The 9,591-nt window shown below is 34.9% G+C and overlaps 1 pseudogene; it reads right to left on the bottom strand.

Annotated features, from left to right (window-relative positions):
• Positions 1–2,019: 2,019 nt before the first annotated feature.
• LOC132060667 (UDP-glycosyltransferase 83A1-like) lies at positions 2,020–8,878 on the bottom strand (annotated as a pseudogene).
• Between the last annotated feature and the right edge of the window lie 713 nt (positions 8,879–9,591).

Raw genomic sequence — 9,591 nt, 5'->3', positions numbered from 1 at the left:
AAAGGGTAATTATTATAATAGTAGAGAATAGTAGCGAAAATAAGGTAATTATTAATTTAGAAACTTAGAAAGTGAATCGGAAGAAAGGAGGGTCAAAATTGGGTGTCAACATATTCTCTCTTCAATTTTCTCTCTCGTTTTTTTCCATTCCATATCAGTGGTATCAGCGCCAGGTCCATTCATCCCAATGGATCTGCGATTTCATTGAAGAATAACTACTTTCAACCACTTTTAACCCATTTTCAAACCAATTTTGACCCTAGCATTTATTTTTAACGCATGGCTACTTTAAACCAATTTTAACCCTTGCTTTTATCTTTAATGCAGGGCTACTTTAAACTAGTTTTGACTAATTTTTTAACCCATACTATTTTTAACCGTATTTCAAATCATGACAAGCAATAGTCTATCTTTCAATGTCCCACAAACCTTCACTAGTGAAAACTATCAAATTTGGTCAGTTAAGATGAAGTCTTATCTTGAAGCTTATGATCTGTGGGAAGTTGTCAAGGAAGATAAACCCATAGAACCACTCCCTGAGAATTCTACTCCTGCCTAAATCAAAGCTCACTCAGAAGAGAAAATCAAAAAGTACAAAGCCAAAATTGTGATTCAAAATTCTGTTGTTGATTCAATGTTTTCTAAAATTATTGCATGTGAAACAACAAAAGAAGCTCGGGAAAAACTTGAAAAGGAATATCAAGGAAGTGAACGAAGCAGACAATCAGATTTGAATTTGAAAACAGATTTTGAGTCTCTTAGAATGCAAGAGGTTGAGACAATCAATCAATATTCTGACAGAATTTCTTTGATTATCAATAGAATCAGGTTGGTTGGCAAGAATTTCAAGGATAACAGAATAGTCGAAAAAATCCTTGTGACTATTCCTGAGAGATTTGAGTCTAAAATCTCCGCTCTAGAAGAGTCTAAAGATCTCTCTATTATCTCTCTTGCAGAATTAATAAGTGCACTTCAAGCACAAGAGTAAAGAAGAGCTTTTAGACAAGATAAAGTTGTTGAAGGTATTTTTTATGCAAAACACCAAAAAGGAAAAGTCAACTATTCCCCTTGCAAATATTGCAAAAAGAAAAAATACTTAGAAAATTTTATATTGGTGGAGAGATCAGATGCAATATGTGGAAATTGCAAACAAGCCAGTCATGTTACAAAAATGTGCAAGTTCAAAGACACTCGAGACAATTCACAAGCATTACTGGTAGAAACAGAAGATGAGGAGGATCAATCCCGCAATAGAAGCAAGGAAGAGTGCATTTTTCTAAAACAATCAAGTCTCCAAACTAAAATTGGATATATCAACTTGAGTTTGAGGGGGAATGTTAAAATTTAATTTCCTTCCGCTTCATAATCTAATTAGTGGTGGAAAAATTTACTTCCTTTTTTGCTAGGAATATTCTAGAACATTTAGTTTTCTTCTAAGTCTAGTTACTAAATTAATTATAAAATATTTAGTTTCCTTTTAGTTTAGTATCTATAAGGAAAATAATATATATTTTTTTTATTTTATTATCTTTATTTTTCTATAAATAGAGATGTAGTCTTTTACTTTTCAATGTAAGAAACAATTCAAAAATCAATACAAAGAGTTATAGTTTATTCTCTCTTCAATTTTCTCTCTCGTTTTTCCTATTCCATATCAGCTTCTTGTAGCAAAGGTCTTGATTTAATTTGGCAAAGTACTAAAAAATTAAATCTTGTTACGATTATACAACCATATGAATATAAACAATTAAATTGAACTATACTGATTGTACGTAGCTAGTGATTGTCCGACTGATGTACCATTTCTTTAATATTTTGGATTGAATGCTTAGATTCTTTCGGGGCTTTTGCGGCATGGGATTTGTCTTATCACTGGACATTTTCTTTCAGAAAAAATGAGGAAAAGATAATAAAAGTAACTTGTTGGTACAACTTCTTTAAGCGCACAATAAAGAGACATAAGACAGAAATGAAAATTCTCATGGGGACGATGATTGAACCGAAAAAAAAAACAAAAGAAAAATAGTCTCACGTACAGCAGGGGTTTATGAAATTTCATGCTAAACAATAAGTAAGAATCGTCCATAGTGTATTCTTGAGAATTAAGGTCCTTTTCATATGCTGATTCTCCCAGTTAAATTTAACCTCTTTGAGTCTTGATCCACTCAATAAATTTACCAAACATCTTGTTAGAATTTCCTCCTGCTTTGACACTAGAGTTAACCTTAGCCTGAAGATCTAAAGCCCTTTCTTTAAATGTTCCATCTCCAAATAGCTTATCCATCTTATTCTTAATTTCTTCTTTTCCAATAACTCCAAACTCATTTTTGTTAAAGCCTAATCCTACTTTCCAAACATCACAAATATAACTACGATTAAACAATTCGACAAAATAAGACGGCATAAGAAAGGGACCCCATTGCTTACACTCTCGACAGTCGAATTCCATCCACAATGGCTCAAAAAACAAGCAATAGAAGGATGCGCTAGCACCTTTGGTTGAGGGGCCCATTTCACTATATGGCCTCGATTGCCTACTCTGTCTTTGAAACCTTTCGGGTAAGCACTATTGCCGTCCAAAGTTAGATTTTCCCGAACTACCCACAAGAATCGTCGTTTGGACAGTAGCGCAAGTGCCAGCTCCTGGAATTGAGTTAAATCCAAGATTGTGAAGCTACCAAATGCGACGTAAATGACAGAGTTATGTGGCTGCTGATTGAGCCATTTTAGGCAATTCGAATCTTGAGGCCAGAAATGGCTTGTTGAAGATCCGAATCGATTGGTTGCCAAAAGAGGTCCAATTGGTGATACTTGAGTTAATATGGCAAATGCTCCAGGCTCCGGGCTCACCTTTCTTTGGTTACAAATGATCCGATTTCTTCCACTTCGGATTTTACTCTTTCGTTCTTTGTCTGTTACGAGATCGATTATTATTTTCGTCAAAGGCGGATCGGGGAAAGAAAGCCCATAGAAAGTCCATGGGTTCATGATGGGCATGTTTGGTGATAGCTTAATCCCCTATTTCTTCATTATAGCTCTATATAGGAAACATTCCCTGCAAACATTTTGTTAGAAAGCTAAAAGATCAAACAATTAGTTGGATACTCTTTGTGGATAGTCATAGTCTGTGCTGACATTATATTATATGGATATGAACTATATTGTAACGACCCGTTTGATCATTTTAGCTATTTTAACTTCCTTACCCTTGTTGACCTTTCCCTAGCTTCGTTAGAGTGGTTTTGACTCGTGGGATGGAGAGCGCGGTTCTCGAGGTGATCGGGATTAGTTTGAGGAGTTTAGAAGCCCTTAAGTTGAATAAGCAAAAAAGTGTTGACCAATAGTTGATTTTTGGGTATTCGCATCTTTTTGGGATTTTCGTTGGTTCCATTAGGTCTGGATGGCTGAGTATGACTTGGTAGGATGATTGGTTCGGTTTCTGAGGCACTCAGGGGTATTTTGGCCCTTGGGTTGGAAACCTTATTTTTGGGCTTTGGGGGTGAACGGGTTAAGATGACCTCCGTTACAGATTTCGAGGCCACGGTTGAGTTTGTAGCGTGTTTTTACATGTGTCTGCATGTTTGGTTTGTATCCGTGAGGTATCGGATGGATGTCGGGATTTTGGGTTAAAATTGGTGAAAATCAGATTTTTCTGGTGTTCTAATGTCCTGCTTCGGCGGGAGTGGGTTCGCATCTGCGGGTTCACCCACGAGGGACTTGGCCCGCAGACGCGAGGAATGGCGTGTTTAAGTGGGTCCACAGAGGCGGAGTCCACTTCGCTTAAGCGAGTCCGCATCAGCGGACAAGGTGTTCGCGGATGCGGAAATCGCTGAACTGAATTTTTTTTGTTCCCAACTTTGAACCTTTCTCTCCATTCACTAAAATATCAACCCTAGGGAGTTTGGTAGGCGATTTCTAAAGAGTGTTGGGTGGAAATATCAACCCTAGGGAGTTCTCCTTAAGTTCCTTTATCTTCTTTTACTATTTAATCATGCTAAAAATGCAATTCATGGTAGTAATGAATTATTGGGGAAGATGGGTTTATGAACCCTAAGTTGTGATTTTGAATCTCTCTCCATCTAATTGAGTATTATTGATATACTACCATTTAATCATTGTGAAATTAGCTCCTAGGCCCGAATCTTCCGTTGTTTCAAGAATCAAAGTATGCAAATTAGGGTTCCTACCCAAATTGGGGGTTTTCTTCTATTTATGAAATTAGGGAAAATTGGGAACTAATTGATGTTGATTATGAGTGAATAGGCCTATTAAGCTTTGGATTGATCTTTTCCAACCTATAAATTCCCATCTTATCCTTTATAAATCCGTAGTCACTTTTTGGGTTAATTTGGGGCTTTTCTTAAAGTATGGCAATGTTTATAACGTTGATTCGTAGTCTAATGTAGACCGTCTATATGTTAGACCTTGAACGATTTGAGGCGCTTAGTAAAGGGAAGGTTCAAGTCTGATTGTTCGTGGCACATGTTCGACAGTCAAGGTAGGTTATGGCTTACTCTAGTTAGACTTTCATTAGTGGTCCGTATATGATGCGTAGTTTTGACGAGGAAAGCACGGTAGGTCTTTGGACATGGTGTGGCGTTGTGATCCAATTAGATTGGTATGATTTCTGATTATGTGGGCTCGTCGTTGTTATTTACGTATTGTGAACATGTGGTGTATTTGATTACGTGATTGGAGTTGTGGGATGTGATCGATTCATTGTAGTGATTGAAACTCGATATTGATCCGTTTCCATGATTGTTGTGATTTAAGCAAGATTTGATATGGCTTTTGGTGCTTGTGATCTCTATAGCATATTCATTAGCATTTGTTGCATTTGATTTAGCATTTGTACATTCATACATGATGGAAATGGTGTGGAAACGATTTGAAGAAAGAAGTGTGGAATCAGTGTGATGGACTATGGGATCGGTTGAGCGCCGCAACATAAATGTATTTATGGGATCGGGTTGCACGCCACGCCACGCCACAACATATACATATTTATGGGATCGGGTTGCACGCCGCAACGGTACATGGACACCGCAGGTCCCCTGCAGGTTATGACTATCGAGAATTCAAGATTCCGTCCGTAGCATGTGTGTACAGAGTGGGTGTTGGCCATTGCGTTGCACGACATTCATCTCATTGCATTGCATTGCATGTATCATTGTCCATCATACATTGACCTACTGATTGTTGGTTGCGTTGTGTTGTGGTTAATTTTGAGATGTTATTGAGACTTGGCAGACTTGTGGTCTAGAAGCTTCACCTTAGGCTATGATTCGGTTGTGTGATATTCTATAAGTTTGAGGGTTATTATGTGCCTATCTGTTGACTTGTTAATTATGTATTTTCATATGCGTGAACTAATCTTAATAGGCCTATGATGCTTACCACACTACTAAAAAACGGGCAAAAATCAACGGAAAAAAACGACGGACTACAGACTATGGGCAGTCAGTTTGGTCGCGTCAGTTTTGGAAAATCGACGGCGGATTCCGTCAATTATGTAAAAAAATAAATTAAAAAAAACGACGGACTCCGTCATTTTTTTTTCGAAAATAAAATAATGAAATGTAGCAACTTGGAATCGAACCAGGGTATGTTCCTTGGCAATAAAGGGCTCTACCACTAGACCACTCATGTTCTTTATTCAAATACTTACATTGTTTTAATTTATACTGTTTTTTCACTCTAAAAACCGACGGACTCCGTCGGTTATTTTATATAAAAAAAAAAAAAATGACGGAATCCGTCAGTTTATTTTAGAAAACAATATAAAAAATAATTATATTTTCGCACATTTTTGCGCAAAAAATAACCGACGCAGTCCGTTGGTTTTCTTTTAAAAAAAGATTTGAAAAGAATTATCGAATAAATCGAAGGAATCTGTCGGTTTTTGCCAGTTTTTTAGTAGTGCGAGTACGTGTGTTGTACTGATACTACTCTTGCTGTACTCTTCCTTTGAGTGGGAGTTTGTTACTGGTTCCAGTTCGCCCTCGAGAGTGATCCGAGACTACTTGACGGAGATTCTAGGGTGAGCCATTGGCTAGATCTGCAAACCGGAGGCTCTTCCTTTATATATATATATATATACACCTGTCTATTCCGTATTCCCGAGACAGTATTTGTATTCTTGAGACTTGTACTTCTTAATAGACTATGTATCTATATAATCACTACAAAAAAAAGGGTAATTTTCGGAGGTTGAAAGTTGCAATTTGCGGGGGTTTTAGCCTCCTCAAGCAATTAATGGAGGCTAAACCCACCCCCCCCCCCCCCCCCCCCCCCAAATTGCAACTTTCAACCTCCGCAAATTACCCTTTTTTGGCAGTGAATAGTGGATGTTGTACGAGTTCAGATCAGATTTTGAGTTTATTATTACTTCCACACTTGTTATTTATACTAGTTTTTGGGAATGTACGTTGCACGTTTGTCCCCTACCATTATTATAATTAAATTTGAATCTGTTAGCTAAATCATTGTTTATTTCCGCATAATTCTTATAAATGACTTAAATAATTAGGGAATAGTTTGCCTATTTGAGGGGACAACGTAAGTGCCATCACGGTTCACGAATTGGGTCATGACATATGGATACGTCTAAGCTCCATTTTGCTCATTATGGTGTTGTCTTAACACGAGATATTTCATTTCATTTTCAGGAAACTATGCATAAGGAAAGGTTTATTTGAATGGAACTAATTAGAGCTGAATACATGAGCTCAATTGTTAAGAAACTCTCTGCTTAAATAGGCAGGAGGTAATAAATAGGTTGACTACTACTCTAACTATTAGACCACGCATCCACACCTAATTAAGCAGCTATTTATCTTATTTATATGCTCATCATCATCTTGCCCCTCCGACCAACACTAATATTGACTTATAAGCAAACAAATTAGTTCTAAATAAGAAGCCCTTCGAATAACCGATACTTTCTTGATAAAGAGGAAATTGCAGGAAACAAAAATCTCAATTTTGCTTATTCATTTGGTTACAAAGTCTACCTGCCAGTTTTCATCCAGACGAAAAAATTGAGCACCTCCTTTTCAATAGACAAAACTATAGCTGGTTACCCACCGAGGCCTTTTTGGCGATCTTTTACGTAGTTTACTATTAGTTTACTTCATTATTTTTATGCATATATATATATATATATATATATATATATATATATATATATATATATATATATGACTTATTTAAAATACGGAATAATATAACCCTAAACGTCTTCGTATGTAAATGTGTTATTATATTAGTGTTTGCTAAAAAAGGGGAAAACAAATTTTTTTTAAAAATCGCATTTTCTTAAAATTTGAAAATAAATCTAGTCTTCCACATTTAGTTTTATTATATTTTCCACATGTTAAGAAAATAATTAATTTTTTCAAAATTTTATAAAATGGGGCCACATTTTTTTTAATATAACAGTAGTTTTCCGATTTTTTATTAAAAATAAAAGTGTCCTAAGAAAATGAAATCATGAAATCAAGATTTTTTTTAAGACATTTTTAAAAAATAATCAAGTTTCCATATTTTTAACAAATCCATTTTTCCATATTTAAAAAAAAAAAATCATTTTTTTTTTAGTTCGATTTTTTTAATACTTTTTCAAAAAGCGGGTTTTAAAAAAAAAAAATTTTTTTTTTACATTTTTTTTTTTTTTTAAGGGTTTTAAAAATCCTTTTTTTTTTTTTTTTTTTTTTAAAAGAAAATTCCAGTTTTTTAATCCATGTTTTTTTTTTTTTTTTTTTAAATGGGTTTAAAAAAAATCAAATTTTCAAATTAAAAAAAAAAGAGGATTTAAAACTCATTTTTTTTTAATGAAAATTCAGTTTTTTATTTTTATTTTAAAAAAAATTGACACGTAAGCAAAAAATTAAAAAAAAAAGAAAACAAATAAATACTTTCTTGATAAAGAGTGTATTGCACTCTCCAAAAATCTCAATTTTGCTTAATTATTTGGTTAAATAAGTCTACCTGCCAGTTTTCACCCAGACGAAAAAATTGAGCACCTCCTTTTCAATAGACAAAACTATAGCTGGTTACCCACCGAGGCCTTTTTGGCGATCTTTTACGTAGTTTCTAAGTAATTAAAGGTTCTAAAGTAGGACTTAATTTATGGATTTTATTAGCTATACACACTGATAACATAAATATTTCTTTCTATAGTATTGTAAATTTCTTAACTTGTGATAGTACGTTAGCTAACTTTTTATCTAATTATCAATTATAAGTCTATCAAGAAATTATCTGTAATCAACTAATCAATGACCTGATTATGTAAACTTCTTTTTACGTGGTCAGTACATAAAGAAGTTAGCAGACCACAAGGCTAATAGCAAATTCAACCAAGTAAGAAATTAAAGGAGCTCACCATCGCTATCTATGATTCCATCATCAATGAGTTTTGAGACGCTAAAGAACGACGCTAGCGTAGCGGCAGCTGCAGGCCAGAAAGCAACTCGTCTAACGTTCAACCTTTCTGCAACTCCAAGTGCCCATCCCATATTTTCATCAACTATAACACATGACACTTCATTTTCATCAGACTCATTAATCCTTCTAATAACTTCCTCAAGTTTCCCAGGCATTACTTGACAAATTGCTTCTGTCAACTTTTTCAGGTCTGTTCTATCTTCCTCATGTCCCAATCCATCTGGGATTGAAACTAAGCTTATCTTGTTGCGTACGTCGTCGTTTTCTGATAATGCGTTGATCACTCTTTTGTGATTGAATTCAGAGTTAACAAATGTGATTTTGCAACCTTCTTTCACTAACCATAAGGAAAGTTCCGTTAAAGGAAGAACATGACCTTGTGCTGGATAGGGTATAGCTACAATATGTGGAATTTGGACCATTTTTTCTTTCTGTATTCCTTCCTAACTTGCAGAGATTAAGGCTTCTAATTAGTGCTTTATATAAGGGAGCCTAGAGTCAGTAAATATTGTTTTTACTACTCAGAGTTTATCACATATATATGCAATTACATTGTAAACAAAATTTACACTATCAATGCATTTTATTTTATATATATATATATATAAAACATGTTGCGTACACAGAAGTGGAGACAAGATTTTAAGTTTATGGGCTCTGAACTTGCCACTGAATCCATAGCTCGTCTTAGTTACTGGGTACGTTCGCAATTAAGTATTATACATATTTAATTAATGGATTTCCTAATACAAACACCGGGTCTAAGTAAAAGCTACTGAATTCGTCCAAATCCGTTTGTAATACTCAACTCTACCTCTGCCCCTGCACGTACATGTTGCTACTTGTAACATAACCTGATAGCGTATAAATTCTTTCTTTTTAGATATTGAGAATTTGGAGTGTGCATGCGCAGTTGCACCATATTTTTGTATTTTGTTCTTGGAATATTAACGTTTATTTCTTGTATTTTTCCAAGGGTACGTGGACTTTTTTTTTATATAAAGTTAGTTTATATTATTTCCAAAAAAAGGGGATAATTACATGGTAAATATCCAATAGAATGACGAGCCATTCTTGCTCAGAATGACAGTTCTTGCCAAGAGGGTCTCCTCCACCAATAAGCTTACAAAGAGATTTTGAACA

This window comes from Lycium ferocissimum, chromosome 6, assembly GCF_029784015.1.
Source record: "Lycium ferocissimum isolate CSIRO_LF1 chromosome 6, AGI_CSIRO_Lferr_CH_V1, whole genome shotgun sequence".
NCBI classification, from domain to species: domain Eukaryota; kingdom Viridiplantae; phylum Streptophyta; class Magnoliopsida; order Solanales; family Solanaceae; genus Lycium; species Lycium ferocissimum.
This window is presented reverse-complemented; position numbering and strand designations above follow the sequence as displayed.